General features: G+C 42.8%; 1 long non-coding RNA gene across 1 annotated transcript in view; it reads left to right on the top strand.

The window, feature by feature from the left end:
• The window catches only part of LOC108634154, a 39,886-nt gene continuing 18,967 nt past the window's right edge, over window positions 2,808-23,726 (top strand). The window contains exons 1-2 of the long non-coding RNA XR_001917435.1: window positions 2,808-2,944; window positions 18,388-18,530. This is a non-coding gene — a long non-coding RNA (uncharacterized LOC108634154). The remainder of the gene's footprint in view (window positions 2,945-18,387; window positions 18,531-23,726) is intronic.

The raw sequence follows: 23,726 nt of genomic DNA, 5'->3' as shown, positions 1-23,726 counted from the left end.
AAAGCCATCTGATGTAATGTCTGTCTTGTTGAAAACAATTTACAAACAAAATTATAAACACAACCTTTAGTTTTCAAAGAGGCTACTCAGATTCTCATAGCAGTTTGATCATTTAAAAATATTTTGTAAATGTATCTGTTTGAGAAGTGTATGTTTTGCCATGATCTCTTTAATTCTCTGTTGATATGATTAGTAGGTCAAAATTGGGGGCAGGATGAACTCTTTGAGTATTCAATATTGAATGAAATTATTGCTCCTTAAATAGGCCACAGTGAAAGATTATGGCAATTATCAAAATCAGTGAATTCATCAAAGTGAGGTACCTTCTGACCTTCTTTGGTTCTATTGAATATACATAGATTTTCCTTTCATTTTTCTTCTTCTGTCTTCTATTTCTTGTTTAAAAGTGCCTTGATTCCTATAATCACTTTAGATACTTCTGTTGGCTGTCATGAATCTTTTCCCTAATCTTCATGATTTTGATTACAAGAGCCTTTAGTTTCTGTTGCGATGTAATAAATATTTTTGGCATTTTCAAGCTTCTATGTATCTTCTTCATGTTTTTAGATTCCACAAGGATACCTCCTCATCATTATAGTTAAACAGTGAAATGATCATTAATACAAAAACAATCTAAAATTAGGATATTAAGCATCAGTTCAGTTCAGTTCAGTCACTCAGTCGTGTCCAACTCTTTGCGACCCCATGAATCGCAGCACGCCAGGCCTCCCTGTCCATCACCAACTCCCGGAGTTCACCCAGACCCAACGTCCATCGAGTCAGTGATGCCATCCAGCCATCTCATCTTCTGTCGTCCCCTTCTCCTCCTGCCCCCAATCCCTCCCAGCATCAGAGTCTTTTCCAATGAGTCAACTCTTCACATGAGGTGGCCAAAGTACTGGAGTTTCAGCTTTAGCATCATTCCTTCCAAAGAAATCCCAGGGCTGATCTCCTTCAGAATGGACTGGTTGGATCTATACAGGAGCAATTCCAATGTGTTTTAAATTGCTGCTACGTTGTGTAGAACAGAGTAGCTGTGAAGTCAAACTCCTTTTAGTCTGATACATTGACTTGCTGATGAAAAAGCGTAGGAGTTTTGGGTCTGGAACACTGGTTTCTTCAGATCATTTGACTCTCTTGGCATCAATTTTGGTGCCATCTCATCTGGAACCACCAGATTTTGAAGGACAAGATGTAGCAATTGTACTAAAATGCAATCCAGTGAAGTCAGGATGCATAAAACGTGCAACTTCACACGTGTGTTTTCACTGTAGTAGATCAGGTTCCTACCCTACAAACGCAGGAATTCTGATAAATTCTTTTTTTGTTTCACCTCACCACATGGCATGTGCGATCTTAGTCCACAGGCCAGGGATCGAACCCAGGTCCCCTGCTTTGGAAGCAGAGAGTCTTAACCATTGGACTGCCAGTGAAGTTCCAAAAGCACAGTGCTTTTTTAAAAAATTGTATGTATTCTTTTCCGGCTACAAATAGGGTCTCCATTGCTACATGTGGGCTTTCTCCAGTTGTGGTGAGTACCGGCTGCTCCTCATTGTGCTGCTTGGGTTTCTCACTGTGGTGGCTTCCGTGGTCGTGGAGCACAGGCTCTAGGCATGAGGGTTTCAGCAGTTGTAGCTCACCGGCTTAGTTGCCCCACAGTGTGTGGGATCTTCTCAGACCAGGGATCGAACCCATGACCCCTGCATTTGGCAGACAGATTCTTAACCACAGGACCACCAGGGAAGTCCCAGCACAGTGCTTTTTTAATGTATATGGAACTGAGGAGAACACTGTAGGGCCACTCAAGAACAAACCCAAGCACTTAATGATTAGGACAATAGAGTCACAGACTCCGTGTCTGATGCACATTCTTGAGTTGTTTTACACCAGAGGAAAGACGTTAACTGCGCGATGACCAGACTGCAGTCGTGACATAAACTGCTTCATCTTGAGCAGTACTAAATCTGTGGCTGGCACAGTTCTAAGAACTGGCCTCAAGCGATTGGGATTAATTTATTGCTCATAATAATTGAGGGGCATCAAAATAATTGTAGCTTGCTTTGCCCTATTTGTAAGGGGGCGACTAAAATTGTCAGCAAAGAGATGCTACTCAATGGATTCAATGGATGTGAATTTGAGCAAACTCCAGGAGACAGTGAAGGACAGAGGAACCTGGCAGGCTGCAGTCCACGGAGTCGCTAAGAGTTGGACATGACTTAGCGACTGAACAGCAGCATGTTGACATTTCCTCTCTAAGAATATGGTGCCCTACGTCAGCGTGAAAAAGTTATAGAAGATGAACCTTCACCTCTAATCCCATAGAAGTGAAATCCTGTTGGACAGTAGGGAATCGAAAGCAGCTCTTGCTCTTTCCTGTTTGCCCATTTCTGTTCTTTACTAATCTTGAAAAAACCTAATTGTAGGAATAAGATCACTAAACAATTTAAACTAAATCTTGACATGCTCTCTGAAGGACCTAAGCTACTCCATTTTGTTAAAGAAGACTCCATTTTGTAAAAATTCCCAGAAAAGAGCTTCTTGGAAAGCCCTTAACCTCACCCCACTACCCTGGGACCAATCAGAACCCATGGCAAGCCCAGGAAATGGGAACCAATCAGAACCCAACACCTAACCCTTCCACAGAAGGTAACCAGTTAGATGTCTCCTAACCTGGAAATTCCAGTTTTTCAAATTTTTCGCGTGAGAATACCCTATATAAACAATGAAACCCAGAGCTCGGGGCTCCTCCCTATAGCTGCTGCGTCGGTATCGGTGGGAGCCCCAGCTCGAGCTTGGTAATAAAAACTCTCTTGCTTTTGCATCGGATATCGGCTCCCTGGTGGTCATTGGGAGATTTCACGACTTGGGCATAACATTTGGGGGCTCGTCTGGGATCTACCACCGGCTCCACAGGAAGACCAATCCGGAGAGTCATCTGCAGCTGGTAAGCTTTTTTCTGTCTTTCTTTTCTTTTCTGGCAGGGCCTATTTTCTGAGACCGGTATACGACTCCGGTGGATGCGCCGGAGAGTCACCAGTGGGGGTCGTTGGGAGACACCCCCGACCCTGGTGGGGGCGGACGGAGTGCCCCTGTTCTCTGTAGACGATAGTGGGTCGTTCCCGCTGAATGGCTGGAGACTGTTGTCGTTTGGTTTTACCTCCGGACTCCCAGAGGTGTATTTCTCCTGTCTCTCTGTCTGTCTGTGTGGTTGTTTGTATTGTCTGTGTTAATTTACCAACATCTGACTGATCCCAGGACGATGGGGCAATGCCATTCTAGCCCCACACCTCTATCCTTGGTTACTGATAACTTTAAGGAGGTCAAGATGCACGCTCATGACCTCAGTGTAAAAATTAAAAGAAAGAAGTTAATCACTTTTTGCACCGCAGAATGGCCGACTTTCCATGTAGGCTGGCCCTCAGAGGGCACCTTCGACTTGGGAACCGTACACCGAGTCCGAGATGTCATCTGACCGCGGATCAGTTCCCTTTGTCAGCACATGTGTCTCCTCGGACAATTCATTTCCGAGTGTTAGACAAGAGCCCAGTTTCGGGCCCTGGAAGGGGTCCCTCTTCCTGCAACAAATGGCGACTCTGGCGGGGACTCTTCTTCGCCGAGACTGACATCCTGACCACTCGGGGTACTCGGGCCAGCTTGCCTGCCAATGGACCAGACCCAGCAGCCACAACTGGGACCCTTTTGTCCCTGGTCTCCTCCTTACGCTGACAACTGGCCAGAGTGCCCCGACCAGTAAGGAACAAGAGACTTTAGTGATCTCTCTCCCCTTCTCTCTCTGTCTCCTCTCCTTAACCCTTCCTATCCTTCCCTGTTTTTCTAGTCCCCCGGTCCTGGATGCAGGAATTTGGTCGAAGGGCCCTCAGCTTGAGCTGAGGATTGGAGACTGATCACCACCTCTTGGCAGAGAATTCAAATTCTGGTTCTGATTTCTGGTAGGGCCGAGTTCCAGTCCTCCCTTCTCTGGAGGCCCAGGGAAAAGTCCTGTAATGCCTGGGTGTCTGTAGGTGGCAGGAGACGTCTGTAAGGCCACCCCTTTTGCACCCCGCTCCCGCCTCCTCCCCCTTCTTTCAACCTGGCTTCCTTTCCTCCCTTGAAATCTTTGATGTTAGTACTTAGATCTAAAGTTCTGTGTCTCTATAGGTCCTTTGTATTTAAGGACTCCTGGTGGAGCCGAGGTTAAAGCATCTGCCTGCAATATGGGAGACCTGGGTTCGATCCCTGGGTCGAGAAGATCCCCTGGAGAAGGAAATTTTGCTTTGTCTGGCTACCATGTGGTTTAGACCTGCCGCTATTTTGTTAAAACTTGATTTTCTTTCCCTGTGCCTTGAGACCAGGGCTCTCAGGAACACTTATCTAGACCATCTCTAACTCCTGACACTGAGGAAAAACGGAAAAAAAGACTTGAAGCTAGATCTTGCACTGTGTCTGTCTAAATATGTCTTGGTAATATTTTTGTGGTTAATTTGTATATGAGCTCTATTTATTTGGCTTAAAAAAAGGTAAGTGCTTACAAATCAAGTAATTCTAAATTAAACAATAAATTCCAGGTTCATGTGAACTGGGAAATATTCAGTGTTAAATACCTGATATTAATGTTTGTTTGTTGACCTATCTAATATAGACATGTCTTAGAGTAATTAACGTTAAGTAGAATATTTTCATTGTACCTAGGTTTAATATAAGTTAAATATTATACCTGTTACAAGTTTGTCAACAAGGAAATTAGAGTCAACTAGGTCCAAAATGGCGGAGCTGACTTTCACTAGACCTTGAGCCTACACCCATTGTGACATATCAACAAGCTAAAAGGGAAGAATTCACCTAGATTTGTTAGGCAAAATCTGTGATAAGCCTTTACCTGTGGTGTGTGTTTCCCAGCCCTATTTTATTTTAAAAGTTCAGTCTGAGACTCTATAAATGTTTCAGCAAAAAAAAAAGCCTATGGTTATAAAAATCATCAGACCAAAATTAGTGAGAACAGACCTATTTTGCAAACAAACTAGCCTTGATTTGGTTATATTTAATAAAAATAAGGGTAACTTTAAGGAGAAAAGGATATTTCAAAATGTTAAATACCAGTTTGTTAATGGAGGTCTGCATCTAGTAAGACTCATCTCTTAAATAGTTCTTTGCTGTTATGTGATATTAATGTAAAATTTAATTGAATTCTTGAAAAACACCCTAAGTTTGTTTCTGAAGCTTATCTCAGTAATCTATCTTTGGATGAAGATCAGATGCCTCGTGACCTGCAACCAGGACTGAAAAAAGACATAATTTAAGGGACTGTATCCAACATGGATGGAAGGACTTTTATATCAGGAAAAACTACACTACACCAGGATGAGAAGATGACGACATCAGAGGTAGACAGCTTCCCCAAGATGTGGGACCTGATTCGTATGATCATTTATGTTTTCTTGACTTCTTAGACCTTTGCATATAAATCAAATGCTTTTCTATCATAGGCCTGATCCTATGCTAGTTTTAAAAATCAACCCAATTATTGGGTTTGTGGCCAATTACCTGTGTCTAGTTCTGGGTTACCTTGGTAAATTTCTCTACTACCAGACTCTAACTGGTTGGCCCTGAGAAAATTTACTTAAAAATTAAATCATACTAAAGATAATCAGTCTAGTAACACTAGAAAACTGGGCTATGTGCCTTATAGATGGTGCCAATATATAATTACCTGGAAGATAAAGATTCTACAGGACAGACTAAGTCAGACGACCTGAAGATAGACTGGGCTACATCTAATGGAAGTTCTTAACATAAGTCTTACTTGTGACTTTACTAATACTGCTGGCCATGTTATTTGTATTGCACCTGTTTTACAAAATTGCTGTTTCTTACACTGTCAAATATGTGTGTGTGGCCTCTAATAGAATCATATATAGTCCCATATGAGATCGATGATGGTAACAGTGTAACTCTAGATATGGCAAGAAGCAACAAGAGGGAATATTTTCCTGGACAAAAAAGCTAGTAAGACAGGTGGTCCAGAGAATTTTGGATGCTGTTTTATGGCCTAGTCCAGTAACAGCACATTGAACGGCCTGTCAACAGAATCTTTGCCAAACCTGAGGATGGACATTCTCAGCACCATGGGATAAAATGGTCATGAAGTGCCCCCCTCATAATCACGGTCAAGCTTATGAGCAAAAAGGGGCTCTGCCAACTGAAGACTGACACTCGCCATCTACATCTATGAAGATTAAATCATGGCTGCTGCAACTGCTGACTTTCAACGCCCCTGAAAGGAGTTCAGGGTGAAAATCAGGAATGAGGCACTCTGTGCTCTGGGAAAAACTGGCAGAACAGGCCTTCAGATAGTTAGATCTTTTCAGGAGAAGATTTTATGAGTCCCAATTCTTGCATCTTCTTGTACCTAGAGAAACACTGACGTCATTAACGGTGAAATCTGTTTTGGCTATTAAGGAAAAGTTTACAATTAAAAGTCAAAATAGAGTAGCTATGGTTCAGATATCCTGGGAAATAACTAGGTGATGCTATGGGTGTACTTTCAGATTAGACCTTGTATTGCTAAACACATGAGTTTTCTCAGTCGTGTCAGGCTTGGATGCCACCATTTTCAAAACAATGTCTGCTGGAAGCTAGTAACCTTACTTTTTATAAAACTAGGCAACTGGCTACATGGCTACAAGTCTCCCTAAAGTGCCAGGTCCATACTGGGTTTCAGGCCTATTCTTCTAAAAAGAAATGAGATTTATTTTGTCTACTAAATTCTAGTTATCACTTCTCCAACTACTTCTAACTGGGTCTGCTACACCAAAATGGCAGACCAAGGGATTAGGATTTTAATCATACAAGACTCAGATCTAGAACTTGGAACTCAGAAATACTTCCAATTCAGTGTCTATACTCCAAGCTGGGGCAGTCCTGTGCCCCATTTTGACAGGAAGTTATCACAGTTATAGTTGCCTAGTTCCCTAAAGTTAAAACTGAGCAGGACTCTGTGTGGCTCTGGGGTACAGATCTGATCTGTGTTCTCCATTTCTTATCTGTAGGATATAGACTTTGTTAAGCCTCCTTGACCTTCCCTGAATTCCAAAGCTTGGAGTCAAACAATTGGTAATCAGGGAAGGGAGGGGATACAAAACCAGAAACAATCAAAGGTTGGTACAGCCTCCAGACAGAGTCTTGGTTCCTACTCAAAAAAATATGCATAACAATGCCTTTGAGCCCCCACCCAGGTGGAAGATGGTAACTTCAGACTGAACACAAGATTCCTGGAGCACAGCTCTGTTGCCTCACCACCAACCAATCAGAAGGGGTCACAAACCCTGCAACCCTCACCCCAAATGTTGCCTTCTGTTTCCGGGGACCAGAGATGACCATCCTGTTAGGTCTCCTGTTTGGCCCTTGTCTATTTCATCTCTGAGAGGGGCCAACTAAATTGCTGTTACTACAAGGGTAGAAACTGGTTTCATGTGTGGAAAACCCCAACTTAGATCAGGTAGAGAGAGAGACTTCTGCTCTGCTAGGCGGGCCTACGCCCATGCACAGCAGGAAGAAGTTACAGAAGAAAGAGACCTCCACCCCAATTCCCAAAAAGTATCTTGAGTATGAAGTCTCTCAGAGGGCCTATGTGCTGCGTTAGGGGAAGAACGTTGTTTTTACGTGAATCACTCGGGGGTAGTCAAAGAGTCCCTGGCCAAGATAAGAGAAGGGCTGAGTCAGAAAAAAAAGAAAAAGAGAAATGTCTCAAATCTGGTTTGAATCCTGGTTCAATTCATCCCCCTGGTTCGAAACTCTCATATCCTCCTTGGTGGGGCCCCTGGTTATCTCGTTACTACTGCTCACCTTCGGGCCATGCTTACTAAACAAATTGGTGGCCTTCATTAAAAGCCGCATCAACAGGGTGCAGCTCATGGTATTCAGATCCCAATATGTGGCCCTACCAACTGTCCCCTTAGCAGGAGACAATATAGAGCTGACCTCAGACCCATGATTGGGTCTGTCCTGGATCCTAGAGAAGGGGGGAATGAAGGACCTAAGCTACTCCATTTTGTTAAAGAAGACTCCATTTTGTAAAAATTCCCGGAAAAGAGCTTTTTGGAAATCCCTTAACCTCACCCCACCACCCTGGGACCAATCAGAACCCATGGCAAGCCCAGAAAATGGGAACCAATCAGAACCCGTGGCCAGGCCAGGAAATGGGAACCAGTCAGAACCCAACACCTAACCCTTCCACAGAAGGTAACCAGTTAGACATCTTCTAACCCGGAAACTCCCGTTAAACTCAAATTTTTCGCATGAGAATACCCTATATAAACAATGAAACCCAGAGCTCAGGGCTCCTCCCTATAGCTGCTGCATCGGTATCGGTGGGAGCCCCAGGTCAAGCTTGGTAATAAAAACTCTCTTGCTTTTGCATCGGATATCAGCTCCCTGGTGGTCATTGGGAGATTTTGCGACTTGGGCATAACACTGTCCTCAATGTACCTATGCCTTGCCTATCTTGTTGATTCTTCTCCTAGATAAAAAGAAGTACGAGTGAAGAATTAAGTAGTTAAAAAATGATTATCTCTTTACTGCCTATAGTCCCATAGCAATCCTACAGGCAGATCTCACAGGCCAGAAAACATCTGGAGAGTTAGTCAAACCTGCATGCAATGGAGAATGACTCAGAATCCAACCTCCTGCATCAATGATTCACTAAGGTCCCCCTGCACACACACTCGCTCTGCCAGCCACCTTTTCCTTTTAAAAACTGTCATAACTGAGCAGAAACTTTGAGTTGATCTTGGGACGTGAGTCCGCCGTCTCTCCAGATTGTTGGCTTGTCTGCCTGTGGTCTGTCTCAGAAGTCAAGAGAAGCCCCAAAATACAGCACTGTTAGTTTTTATGTTCTTGGTAGTTTCATAGGCTAATGAGTGGGAGGATTATTCTAACTCTTTTGGGGAAAGGGCAGAGATTTCCAGGAATTGAGCTACTTGCCCACCTTTTGGTCTTTATGGTTGGCCTTGAAATTGTCATGGTGGCTGTAGGTGTATCATTTAACTTACTGATGTATTACAGTGAGTGTATACTGAGGCTGAAGGTCTAGTGGCAGTCAACGTCTGCTGTCTTGGACCTATTTGGTTCTAATCAGTTTATGTTGTGTCCCTGGACTATGGCATTCTTTAAATTTGTGCCCTGACCCCTTCCTTCCTGTTCCAGTTTTGCTGGAAGTAACAGAAGCCACCTTGTTGTTGTTCAGTCCCTAAGTCATCTCAAACTCTTTGTGATCTCACGGATCACAGCACACCAGGCTCCTCTGCCCTCTACTATATTCCAGAATTGTTCAAATTAATGTCGATTGAGTCATTGGTGCTATCTAACGATCTTATCCTCTGTTGCCCCCTTCTCCTTTTGCCTTCAATCTTTCCCAGCGTCAGAATCTTTTCCAATGAGTCAGCTCTTCATATCAGGTGACCAAAGTATCTGAGCTTCACTTTCAGCATCTGTCTTTTCAATGAATATTCAGGGTTGATTTCCTTTAGGATTGACTAGTTTGATCTCCTTGCAGTCCAGGGGACTTTCAAGAGTCCAGTACCACAATTCAAAAGCATTAATTCTTCCGTGTTCAGGCTTCTTTATGGTCTAAATAACTCTCATATCTGTATATGTCTGCTGGGAAAATGATAGCTTTGACCATATGGATCTTTGTCAGCAAAGTGATGTCTCTGCTTTTTAAGACACTCTCTAGGTTTGTCATAGCTTTCCTTCCAAAAAAGCAAATATCTTTTAATTTCATGGCTGCAGTTACTGTTTGCAATGACTTTGGAGTCCCAGAAAATAAAATCTGTCACTGTTTCCACTTTTTCCCACTCTATTTGCCATGAAGTTTTTGGACTGGATGCCAAGATCTTAGTTTTTTAAATGCTGAATTTCAAGCCAGTTTTTTCACTGTCCTCTTCCACCTTCATCAAGAGGGTCTTTAGTTCCTCTTCACTTTTTGTCATGAGAGTGGTATCATCTGCATATCTGAGACTGTTGATATTTCTCCCAGCGATCTTGATTCCAGCCTGTCCTGTGATTCATCCAGCTCAGTGTTTCTCATGATATACTCTGCATAGAAGTTAAATAAGCAGGGTGACAATATACAACCTTTACATACTCCTTCCCAATTTTGAACCAGTCCACTGTTCCATGTCCAATTCTAACTGTTGCTTCTTGATCCACATACAGGTTTCTCAGAAGACAGGTCAGGTGGTCTGGTATTCCCATCTCTAGAAGAATTTTCCACAGTTTGTTGTGATCCACATAGTCAAAGGCTTTAGTGTAGTCAGTGAAGCAGAGGTAGATGTGTTTCTGGAACTCCTTTGATTTCTTGATGATCCAAAGAATGTTGGCAATTTGATCACTGGTTCTGCTGCCTCTTCAGAATCCATCTTGTACATCTGGAAGTTCTTGGTTCATGTACTGCTGATGCCAAGCTTGAAGGATTTTGAGCATAACCTTGCTAGCATGTGACATGAGTGCAATTGTAGGGTAGTTTGAACATCCTTTAGCATTGCCATTCTTTGGGATTGAAATGAAAACTGACCTTTTCCAGTCCTATGGCCACTGCTGAGTATTCCAAATTTGCTGGCATATTGAGTGCAGCACTTTCACAGCATCGTCTTTCAGGATTTGAAATAGCTCAGCTGGAATTCCATCACTTTCACTAGCTTTGTTTGTAGTAATGCTTCCTAAGGCCCACTTGACTTCATACTTCTGGATGTCTGGCTCTAGGTAAGCGACTATATCATCATGGTTATCCAGGTCATTAGGCCTTTTTTATACAGTTCTTTTGTGTATTCTTGCCACTTCTTCTTCAGCATTACTGGTTGGGGCATAGACTTGGACTACTGTGATACTGAATGGTTTGCCTTGGAGACGAACAGAGATCATTCTGTCGTTTTTGAGATTGCATCCAAGTACTGCATTTCGGACTCTTTTGTTGACCATGATGGCCACTCCATTTCTTCTGAGGGATTCCTGCCCACAGTGGTAGATATAATGATCATCTGATTTAAATTCACCCATTCCAGTCCATTTTAGTTCGCTGATTCCTAGCATGTCGACGTTCACTCTTGCCATCTCCTGTTTGACCACTTCCAATTTGCCTTGATTCATAGACCTGACATTCCAGGTTCCTGTGCAATATTGCTCTTTACAGCATTGGACCTTGCTTCTGTCACCAGTCACATCCACAGCTGGGTATTGTTTTTGCTTTGGCTCCATCCCTTCATTCTTTCTGGAATTATTTCTCCACTGATCTCCAGTAGCATATTGGGCACCTACTGACCTGGGGAGTACCTCTTTCAGTATCCTACCATTTTGCCTTTTCATACTGTTCATGGAGTTCTCAAGGCAAGAATACTGAAGTGGTTTGCCATTCCCTTCTCCAGTGGACCACATTCTGTCAGATCTCTCCACCATGACCCGCCCGACTTTGGTTGCCCTGCAGGCATGGCTTAGTTTCATTGAGTTAGACAAGGCTGTGGTCCTAGTGTGATTAGAATGACTAGTTATCTTTGAGTATGGTTTCAGTGTGTCTGCCCTCTGATGCCCTCTTGCAACACCTATCATCTTACTTGGGTTTCTCTTACCTTGGGTATGGGGTACCTCTTCATGGCTGCTCCAGCAAAGCACAGCCGCTGCTCCTTACCTTGGATGAGGGGTATCTCTTCCCACTGCCCTTCCTGACCTTCAATGTGGGATGGCTCCTCTAGGCCCTCTTGTGCCTGCACAGCCATCACTCCTTGGGCATGGAGTTGCTCCTCCTAGTCACTGCCCTGGCCTTGGACGTGGGGTTGCTCCTCCCGGCCGCCATCCCTGGCCTCGGACGCGGGGTAGCACCTCTTGGCCGTCGCCCATGGCCTCCGATGCGGGGTAGCTCTCGGCCAGTAATCCAAGTCTATGCCCCATCCAGTAATGCTGAAGAAGCTGAAGTTGAGCAGTTCTATGAAGACCTACAAGACCTTTTAGAACTAACACCCAAAAAAGATGTCCTTTTCATTATAGGGGACTGGAATGCAAAAGTAGGGGGTCAAGAAATACCTGGAGTAACAGGCAAACTTGCCCTTGGAATGCGGAATGAAGCAGGGCAAAAACTAATAGAGTTTTACCAAGAAAATGCACTGGTCATAGCAAATACCCTCTTCCAACAACACAAGAGAAGACTCTACACATGGACATGACCAGATGGTCAACACCGAAATCAGATTGATTATATTCTTTGCAGCCAAAGATGGAGAAGCTCTATACAGTCAACAAAAGCAAGACCAGGAGCTGACTGTGGCTCAGATCATGAACTCCTTATTACCAAATTCAGACTGAAATTGAAGAAAGTAGGGAAAACTGCTAGACCATTCAGGTATGACCTAAATCAAATCCCTTATGATTATACAGTGGAAGTGAGAAATAGATTGAAGGGCCTAGATCTGATAGATAGAGTGCCTGATGAACTATGGAATGAGGTTCATGACATTGTACAGGAGACAGGGATCAAGACCATCCCCATGGAAAAGAAATGCAAAAAAGCAAAATGGCTGTCAGGGGAAGCCTTACAAATAGCTGTGAAAAGAAGAGAAGCAAAAAGCCAAGGAGAAAAGGAAAGATATAAGCCTCTGAATGCAGAATTCCAAAGAATAGCAAGAAGAGATAAGAAAGCCTTCTTCAGTGATCAATGCAAAGAAATAGAGGAAAAGAACAGAATGGGAAAGACTAGAGATCTCTTCAAGAAAATTAGAGATACCAAGGGAACATTTCATGCAAAGATGGGCTCAATAAAGGACAGAAACGGTATGGACCTAACAGAAGCAGAAGAGATTAAGAAGAGGTGGCAAGAATACACAGAAAAACTGTACAAAAAAGATCTTCACGACCCAGATAACCATGATGGTGTGATCACTCATCTAGAGCCAGACATCCTGGAATGTGAAGTCAAGTGGACCTTAAAAGCATCACTACGAACAAAGCTAGTGGAGGTGATGGAATTCCAGTAGAGCTATTTCAAATCCTGAAAGATGATGCTGTGAAAGTGCTGCACTCAATATGCCAGCAAATTTGGAAAACTCAGCAGTGGCCACAGGACTGGAAAAGGTCAGTTTTCATTTCAATCCCAAAGAAAGGCAATGCCAAAGAATGCTCAAACTACCGCACAATTGCATTCATCTCACACGCTAGTAAAGTAATGCTCAAAATTCTCCAAGCCAGGCTTCAGCAATACGTGAACCGTGAACTTCCTGATGTTCAAGCTGGTTTTAGAAAAGGCAGAGGACCCAGAGATCAAATTGCCAACATCCGCTGGATCATGGAAAAAGCAAGAGAGTTTCAGAAAAACATATTTCTGTTGTATTGACTATGCCAAAGCCTTTGACTATGTGGATTACAATTAACTGTGGAAAATTCTGAAAGAGATGTGAATACCAGACCACCTGACCTGCCTCTTGAGAAATCTGTATGCAGGCCAGAAAGCAACAGTTAGAACTGGACATGGAACAACAGACTGGTTCCAAATAGGAAAAGGAGTACGTCAAGGCTCTATATTGTCACCCTGCTTATTTAACTTATACGCAGAGTACATCATGAGAAACGCTGGACTGGAAGAAGCACAAGCTGGAATCAATATTGCTGGGAGAAATATCAATAACCTCAGACATGCAGATGACACCACCATTCTGGCAGAAAGTGAAGAGGAGCTAAAAAGCTTCTTGATGAAAGTGAAAGAGGAGAGTGAAAAAGTTGGCCTGAAGCTCAACATTCAGAAAACGAAGATCATGGCATTGTATGGATGTGAGAGTTGGACTGTGAAGAAGGCTGAGCGCCGAAGAATTGATGCTTTTGAACTGTGGTGTTGGAGAAGACTCTTGAGAGTCCCTTGGACTGCAGGGAGATCCAACCAGTCCATTCTGAAGGAGATCAACCCTGGGATTTCTTTGGAAGGAATGATGCTAAAGCTGAAACTCCAGTACTTTGGCCACTTCATGCAAAGAGTTGACTCATTGGAAAAGACTCTGATATGGGAGGGATTGTGGGCAGGAGGAGAAGGGGACGACAGAGGATGAGATGGCTGAATAGCATCACTGACTTGATGGATGTGAGTCTGAGTGATCCCCAGGAGTTGGTGATGGACAGGGAGGCCTGGCGTGCTGCGATTCATGGGGTCGCAAAGAGTCCAACACAACTGAGAGACTGAACTGAACTGAACTGCCACTTCCTAATTTCTTTTGCTTCTGTTTGGTCTTTACCATTTTTGTTCTTTATCATGCCCATCCTGTCATGAAGTGTTCCCTTGGTATCTCTAATTTTCTTGAAGAGATTTCTAGCTTTACCCATTCTATTGTTTTTCTCTATTTCTTTGCATTATTCATTTAAAAGGGCTTTCTTATCTCTCATTGATATTCTCTGGAACTCTGCATTCAGTTGGGTATATCTTTCCCTTCTCCTTTGCCTTTTGCTGTCTTCTTTCCTCAGCTATTTGTAAAGCCTCCTCAGACTACTTTGCATTCCTTTTCTTTGGGATGGTTTGGGACACTGCCTTCTGTACAATGTTACTAACCTCTATCCATAGTTCTTTTGGCACTCTGTCTGCCAGTTCTAATCCCTTGAATCTGTTCATCACCTCCACTGTATAAGGGCTTCCCTGGTAGCTCAGACAGTCAAGAATCTGCCTGCAGTGCAGCAAATCCAGATTCAATCCCTGGGTCAGAAGATCCCCTGGAGAAGGAAATGGCAGCCCACTCCAGTATTCTTGCCTGGAAAATCCCATGAACAGTGGAGCATGCTGGGCTACAGTCCATGGGGGTTGTAAAGAGTCAGACATGACTGAGCAACTAATACTTTCACTTTCACTATATATTCATAAGGTATTTGATTTAAGATTTGAATAGCCTAGTGCTTTTCCTACTTTCTTCAACTTAAGACTAAATTTTGCAATAAGGAGATCATGTTCTGAGCTGCAGTGAACTCCAGGTCTTGTTTGTACTAACTGTATAGAGCTTCTCCATCTTTGGCTGCAAAGGACATAATCAATCTGATTTTGATACTGATCATTTAATGATGTCCATTTGTAGAATCATCTCTTGTGTTGTTGGGAAAGGGTGTTTGCTATAACTGCTATGTTCTCTTGACAAAACTGTTAGCCTTTGCCCTGATTCATTTTGTACTCCAAGGCCAATCTTGACTGTTATTCACAGTATCTCTTGACTTCCTAACTTCTGCATTGCAATCCCCTATGGTGAAAAGCACATCACTTTTTTGGTGTTAGTTCTGGAAGGTATTGTAGGTCTTCATAGAGCCAGTCAACTTCAATTTCTTTGGCATCAGTGGTTGGGGCATAGACTTGGATTTCCGTGATGTTGAATGGCTTGCCTTGGGAACAAACTGAGATCCTCCTGTCATTTTTGAGATTTCACCCAAGTACTCCATTTCAAACTCTTTTTTTTTTGTTGTTGACTGTGAAGGCTGTTCCATTTCTTTTAAGGGATTCTTGCCCATAGTAGTAGATATAATGGTCATCTGAATTAAATTTGCCCATTCTCATCCATTTTAGTTCACTGATTCCAAAGATGTCAGTGTTCATTCTTGCCATCTCCTGCTTGAGCACGTCCAATTTACCTTGATTCATGGACCTGACATTCCATGTTCCTATGCAATATTGTTCTTTACAGCATCAAACTTTACTTTCTCCACTAGACACATCCACAACTAAGCATCATTTCCACTTTGGCCCATCTGCTTCATTCTTTCTGGAGCTATGAGTAATTGCCCTCTGCTCTTCCCCAGTAGCATACTGGACACCTTCCTACACCTTCCAGAAGGGGGCTCACCTTCTGGTATCATACCTTTTTGCCTTTTCATACTGTTCATGGGGTTCTCGTAGCAAGAATATTGGAGTAGATTGCCATTTGCTCCTCCCGTGGACCACATTTTGTCAGAACTCTTCACTACAACCCGTCCATCCTGGGTAGCCCTGCACAGCATGGCTCACAGCTTCACTGGAGTTATGCCAGCTCCTTCCCCATGACAAGGATTCTATCTATGAAGGTGCTACCTTATTGGAATAGGTTAAAGAGAGAAGGAGAAGTTAGAAAAGTGAGATGAAATATCACAAAAAATGTGACGATGATCTTTTTGTACGGATACAGAAAGATTTCCAGGATATGTTGTTCGGTGAAAGGTAGAGATAGTGTGTATACTCTGGCACTACTGCTGTATGGTTCCTTGAGTGTATTTCTCCAAGCACTTACAAGATGTCTTCAGCAGTGGGAATCAGCCTTTGGAATTTTTGAAGCGTATCAATGTATTCCCTGGTGGCTCAGTTGGTAAAGAATGCCTGCAATGCAGGAAACTGGGTTTAATCCCTGGGTTGGGAAGATCCTCTGGAGAAGGGAATAGCAACCTACTTCGGCATCCTTGCCTGGAGAATTCCATGAACAGAGGATCCTGGTGTGCTGCAGTCCGTGCCGTCGCAGAGTCAGACACAACTGAGTGACTAAGCACACGCACACACACATGGGAGTATTATTTTTTAAGACATTATTTTTAAAGAAATGTTGCTATAATGGGAAGCAGTAAAGTGGCTGAAAGCTGAATGCTGAAGAGAGGTTGTTTAAGGGTGAGGCGTTAAGCTCTGTGAGGGTGACTTTGTATTCTGACCCAAGAGAAAGAGAATAATAACGCAGACTAAATGTGTGCTTAGTTGCTCAGTCATGTCCAGCTCTTTGCAGCCTCATGGACTGCAGCATGCTAGGCTCCTCTGTCCATGGAATTATCCAGGCTAGGATACTGAAGTGGGTTGCCATTCCTTTCTCTAGGGAATCCTCCCAACTCAGGGATTGAACCCAGGTCTCCTGCATTGCAGACAGATTTTTTACCCTCTGAGCCACCAGGGAAGCCCAATAATAGTGCAGAAGAGAGAAGTTAATTGCAGGAGCCGCATGCCTGAGGGGAGAAAGAAACCAGTGCTGGTTGATGAGATAAATTTATTCCTACTGTGATAAGAGAGAGTACCACTTCATAGTCTTAAGTGTCTCAAAGTAGGGACGGTAAAGCCAGGATTTAGGAGGTTTTGGAGACTGGTTTAAGGCAGGTCTTTTAACATAGGGTGGGATAAGGACTTGGTTAGGATTAGGTAAGGATTGTCATATGATGGTTAGGATCTGTGGACACAGAAAAGTGAAAGTGAAGTCGCTCAGCAGTGTCCAACTGTTTGTGACCCCAGGAACTGTAGCCTGCCAGGCTCTTCTGTCTTTCCAGACAAGAATACTGGAGTGGGTTGCCATTTCCTTCTCCAGGGGATCTGACAAACCCAGGGATCAAACTCAGATTTCCTGCATTGCAGGCAGATTCCTTACTGTCTGAGCCACCAGGGAAGTGCATTAAAGAGATTTAAAGGAATCATTCCCAAATATCTCATTATTTTATTTTTCTGGTAAAGATTGAAGCAAGGTCATCAATTAAGAGTAAAGGTGAGGTAAAGTCAACCAATAAAATACACCTAAGCCATCAAAAGAAAAAGGAGGGGTGAGGGGGCAACTCCCAGATCCCACATGCTTCAACTAAGGATTTGTAAGATCCCAAGGGCCAAAACTAAGACCCAGAAAATATAGATAATCTAAGAGTAAGGTCTGGTATGCAACCCTGAATATTCATTGGAAGGACTGATGCTGAACTTCGATCCCCTGGTGTGAAAAGCCAATTCATTGAAAAAGACCCTGATGCTGGGAAAGATTGAGAGCAGGAAGAGGGAGCAACAGAGGATGAGATGGTTAGATGTCTCACCAACTCAGTGGGCATGAGTTTGAGCAAACTCCGGGAGAGAGTGAAGGACAGGGAAGCCTCGCTTGCCGCAGTCCATGGGGGTGCAGGAAGTTGGACATGACTCAGCGACTGAACAATAATGTGGTGTGCAGGAGGTCTGAAGAGGGAAGAAAGGGAGAATATTACTGCTTTGAAACATAAACAACAGAAGGTACTTACGGAAGGATAATATCAACAGGAATATAGTTGGCTGACCTGGTGTCCTCCTAGCCTTTCAGCTAAAAGGAAGTCCCAGTCTCTCAGATGTAGCTCACTATTCCTCGCAGAAAAATCTTAAAACCACTGTCAACCCCAAAGCAATTTTATAGCTATAGACCTGAAGTCCCTCAAAATGTCTCTGTAGCAACAAAGATTCTTATTTCTCATTTTAAGACTAACAAGCTGTTGGAAGGGTTGCTTGTTCCAGATCAGGAGGTATTTGGCCATAGGAGTGAATTAGGTTTCTCTAATTTCCAACATAGAGAATCACTCAAAACTTTGAAATTATAGTGTTTTTTGGCTTCTAGTCTTCTCAAGGTTTTAAAGATCTTTAGGCCAAGTTTTGTTTTTCAGACTCAGGGCACTGGACATACTTGAGACACTGGGAACTCCTAGCACTATTTGGAAAGAACTTGAGTTTCTTCAGATTTGGAGTTTGGAGAACTACAGCTTTGGAAGTAATATTTTGACCTTAGTTATCACTCAGGGCAAGGCAGGTGAGTAACAGGGAACAGAGATCCCAGGTATGTTTTAACTGCTTAATATGTTGTGTTTATTCAATTTGGAACAAAATGAGACAATCAAAGCGTTTATTACTAAAGGGTTTATTATGAATGAGAGAGAGAGGCTCAAGCTTTATCATATTAAATGATGAAGACATGCCCCAAACTGGCCTAAAATTGGGGGACAGCTTAAATAATCACAACCAACAAATTCAATCATTCTATTCAAAAGATAATTGGGGAATTTACGAAACAAATTAACTCAAAGTGCACCAAACACATGGCATCCAGGAGGATGATACACACTTCAAGTTGTGAGATACAACTTCTGTTCTCAGTCTTATCTGTACCATATCTGTATCTCTGGAGGTGTATGAGTAATTTCATCTGGAGGTAAGTGTAAAATTCTGTCTTCTAAGCCCTGAATGCTTTGGCACTTTCTAGCTCTATTCCAGAGATGCCTTAGTTATCGCCTGTTGCCAAGAATACGTCTCCTTTAACTACTATTAAATAGAAAATAAGAAAATGACACAAAGCAAAGGAGAGTCACTTAATTCTGCTGGAGTTACAGAACCAAAACCATTCAATTGTTTCTGAATATTTAGAGCCTATTTTGGAGTTTGATATTGAATATTAATCTTATCTTGGTTTGTGTACAAGAGTTGAAGCAAATCAATTTGTTTTTTACAGTTTGAGATTCAAGTAAAATAATGTTTTCAGTGACTTACTCACAGGTAATATTGACAGTTCAGGACTATGAATGTTGTAGTATCCTTCTGTTCTGAGGATCCTCAGCCCACCATGAGGTACCCTGGGAGTGGATATATTCTGCTTTGAAAATGCTTAACTTGAAAGTATAGGTATAGACCTTTAAATACACATCTTAGCTTTCATTGAATTATTTAACATCATTGCTATATTAAAATTTATTCATTTTTCTAAGAATTTATTTTTAAAAAAATTTATCTGGTTGTGCCAGGTCTTAGTTGTGGCACATGAGGTCTTCAGTTGCAGCATGCATGCCCTTAGTGGTGGCACGTGGGATCTAGTTGCCTGACCAGGGATCAAAGCTGAGTCCCCTGCACTGGGGTCTTAGAGTCTTAACCACCGCATACAAAGTATTAGGTGGACCACTATGGGGAATAATCAGTTCAGTTCAGTTCAGTCACTCAATTGTGTCTGACTGTTTGCGACCCCATGAATCGCAGCACGCCAGGCCTCCCTGTCCATCACCAACTCCCGGAGTTCACTCAGACTCACGTCCATCGAGTTCGTGATGCTATCCAGCCATCTCATCCTTGGTCGTCCCCTTCTCTTCCTGTCCCCAATCCCTCCCAGCATCAGAGTCTTTTCCAATGAGTCAACTCTTCGCATGAGGTGGCCAAAGTACTGAAGTTTCAGCTTCAGCTTCAGCATCATTCCTTCCAAAGAAATCCCAGGGTTGATCTCCTTCAGAATGGACTGGTTGGATCTCCTTGCAGTCCAAGGGACTCTCAAGAGTCTTCTCCAACACCACAGTTTAAAAGCATCAATTCTTCGGCACTCAGCCTTCTTCACAGTCCAACTCTCACATCCGTACATGACTACTGGAAAAACCATAGCCTTGACTAGATGGACCTTAGTCGGCAAAGTAATGTCTCTGCTTTTGTTTTTGTTTTTGTTTTTTTCTGCTTTTGAATATACTGTCTAGGTTGGTCATAACTTTTCTTCCAAGGAGTAAGTGTCTTTTAATTTCATGGCTGCAGTCACCATCTGCAGTGATTTTGGAGCCCCAAAAAATAAAGTCTGACACTGTTTCCACTGTTTCCCATCTATTTGCCATGGAGTGATGGGACCAGATGCCATGATCTTCATTTTCTGAATGTTGAGCTTTAAGCCAACTTTTTCACTCTTCACTTTCACTTTCATCAAGAGGCTTTTTAGTTCCTCTTCATTTTCTGCCTTAAGGGTGGTATCATCTGCATATCTGAGGTTATTGATATTTCTCCTGGCAATCTTGATTCCAGCTTGTGTTTCTTCCAGTCCAGCATTTCTCATGATGTACTCTGCATATAAGTTAAATAAGCAGGGTGACAATATAGAGCCTTGACGTACTCCTTTTCCTATTTGGAACCAGTCTGTTGTTCCATGTCCAGTTCTAACTGTTGCCTCCTGACCTGCATACAGATTTCTCGAGGCAGGTTAGGTGGTCTGGTATTCCCATCTCTTTCAGAATTTTTCACAGTTTATGGTGATCCACACAGTCAAAGGCTTTGGCATAGTCAATAAAGCAGAAATAGATATTTTTCTGGAACTGTTTTGCTTTTTCCATGATCCAGCAGATGTTGGCAATTTGATCTCTGGTTCCTCTGCCTTTTCTAAAACCAGCTTGAACATCAGGGAGTTCATGGTTCACGTATTACTAAAGCCTGGCTTGGAGAATTTTGAGCATTACTTTACTAGCATGTGAGATGAGGGCAATTGTGCGGTAGTTTGAGCACTCTTTGGCATTGCCTTTCTTTGGAATTGGAATGAAAACTGACCTTTTCCAGTCCTGTGGTCGCTGCTGAGTTTTCCAAATTTGCTGGCATACTGAGTGTAACACTTTCACAGCATCATCTTTCAGGATTTGAAACAGCTCTACTGGAATTCCATCACCTCCACTAGCTTTGTTCGTAGTGATGCTTTCTAAGGCGCACTTGACTTCACATTCCGAGATGTCTGGCTCGAGATTAGTGATCACATCATCATGATTATCTGGGTCATGAAGATCTTTTTTGTACAGTTCTTCTGTGTATTCTTGCCACCTCTTCTTAATATCTTCTGCTTCTGTTAGGTCCATACCATTTCTGTCCTTTATCAAGGCCATCTTTGCATGAAATATTCCCTTGGTATCTCTAATTTAGAGGTAGTTAAAACAGCATCTAGGGTCAAAGTTTCTGCACTTGAACCAAGATGGTATTTACAGTCCACTCAACACCATGCTCGGTCTTAAACAACTAAATCTATGATGGTGGTTGTTTTCCAGTTGCTAAGTCATGTTCCACTCTTTGCCACCCCATGGATCACAGCACAGGCTTCCCTGTCCTTCACTATCTCCCAGAGTTTTCTCAGATTCATGTCCAGTGAGTTGGTGATGCCATCCAACCATCTCATCCTCTGTTGCTTGCTTCTCCCCCTGCCTTCAATCTTTCCCAGCAACAGGATCTTTTTCAATGAGTGGGCTCTTTGCATCAGGTGGCCAAAGTATTGGAGCTTCAGCTTCACCATTGGTCCTTTCAATGAATACTCAGGGTTGATTTCCTTTAGGATTGACTTGTTGGATCTCCTTGCTGTCCAAGGGACTCTCAAGAGTCTTCCCCAGCACCACAGTTCAAAGCATCAATTCTACAGCATGTAGCCTTCTTTATGATCCAACTCTCACATCCATACATGACTAGTGGAAAAACCATAGCTTTGACTGTCTGGACTTTTGTTGGCAAAGTGATGTCTCTGCTTTTTAACACACTGTCTAAGTTTGTCATAGCTTTCCTTCCAAGGAGCAAGCATATTTTAATTTTATAGCTGCACTCATCATCTGCAGTGATATTAGAGCCCCCCAAAATAAAATCTGCCACTGTTTCCACTTTTTCCCCATCTGTGTGCAAGAAGTGATGGCACTGGATGAAATGATCTCAGTTTTTTGAATGTTGAGTTTTAAGCCAGCTTTTCACTCTCCTCTTTCACCCTCACCAAGAAACTCTTCAGTTCTTCGCTTTCTGCCATTAGAGTGCTATCACCTGCATATCTGAGGTTGTTGATATTTCTCCTGGCAGTCTTTATTCCATCTTATGAGTCATCCAGCCCAGGATTTTGCATAATGTACTCTGCAGTTTCTCTTTAGAGTTAAAGGCAGTCCTACCTTTTATACATTATAAAGTTGAAAATGAGAGGGACTTCCCTAGCAGTCCAGTGATTAGGACTCTATGCTTCCACTTCGGGGGGTACAGGTTAAATCCCTGATCAGTTCAGTTAAGTCACTCAGTCGTGCCTGACTCTTTGTGACCCCATGGACTGCAGCATGCCAGGCCTCCCTGTCCATCACCAACTCCCGGAGTTTGCCGAAACTCATGTTCATTGAGTTGGTGATACCATCCAGCCATCTCGTCCTGTGTCATCCCCTTCTCCTCCTGCCTTCAATCTTTTCCAGCATTAGGGTCTTTCCTAATGAGTCAGTTCTTTGCATCAGGTGGCCAAAGTATTAGAGTTTCAGCTTCAACCTCAATGAATGTTGAAGTCCTTCCAATGAATATTCATTGGAGGGAAATACTGATTTCCTTTAGAATGGACTGGTTGGATCTCCTTGCAGTCCAAGGGACTCTCAAGAGTCTTCTCCAAAACCACAGTTCAAAAACATCGACTCTTCAGTGCTCAGCTTTCTTTATAGTCCAACTGAGAGTGTGATTTCCTAGGCAGGTTGATAAGAAGTCTAGGGGTCCCCAAGGAGAGAGGGGTCTGGAATTCTCAAGGAGGAAGAAAGGACAAACTTTTTTCCTTCTCTACATTCCTTAGGATTATAGAACAACAATGTATTCTGCCTGAGGACAGTCTCTGGATTAAACCTTCTGGCTAATTCTGTAAATTATGGGAGTAGACCTGCTCTTTACAAGGATTATATAACAACAATGTATTTTGCCTGAGGACAGTCTCTGGATTAAACCTTCTGGCTAATTCTGTTATCTTAAAATGTAAATTATGGGAGTAGGTCTGGTGAGGTCTTTACAACCTCCAGACATTCTTTGGATTCATTGGAGAGTATATAACTTCATTGCCTATACTAACAAGTGGGTACTCTCTCTGCCCCCTTCTGATGCCTATGTCAGAAGCTTTCTCTATCTCCTTTATACTTTAATAAAACTTTATTACACAAAAGCTCTGAGCGATCAAGCCTTGTCTCTGGCCCTGGATTGAATTCTTCTTCTCCGGGGGGCCAAGAATCCCGGCGTCGTGATTCAACAACAACAACCTTTCACAACTCTCACATCCATACATGACTAATGAAATCCCTGGTCACAGAATTGAAATCCCACATGCCTCACAGGCAGTCCAAAAAAAAAAAAGGAGGGAAAGAAAGGAAGAGGGGCGGAGTTTTGCATTCCTGTTCAGGACAAGGAATGACCTAGCAGGATGATGAGTCCTCATATCTGTTAAAATATTTTTAAAGTAATACAA

This window comes from Capra hircus, chromosome 28 (genome assembly GCF_001704415.2).
Source record: "Capra hircus breed San Clemente chromosome 28, ASM170441v1, whole genome shotgun sequence".
Lineage (NCBI taxonomy): Eukaryota > Metazoa > Chordata > Mammalia > Artiodactyla > Bovidae > Capra > Capra hircus.
The sequence above is the reverse complement of the archived record's forward strand: the minus strand, read 5'-3'. Positions and strand labels throughout refer to the sequence as shown.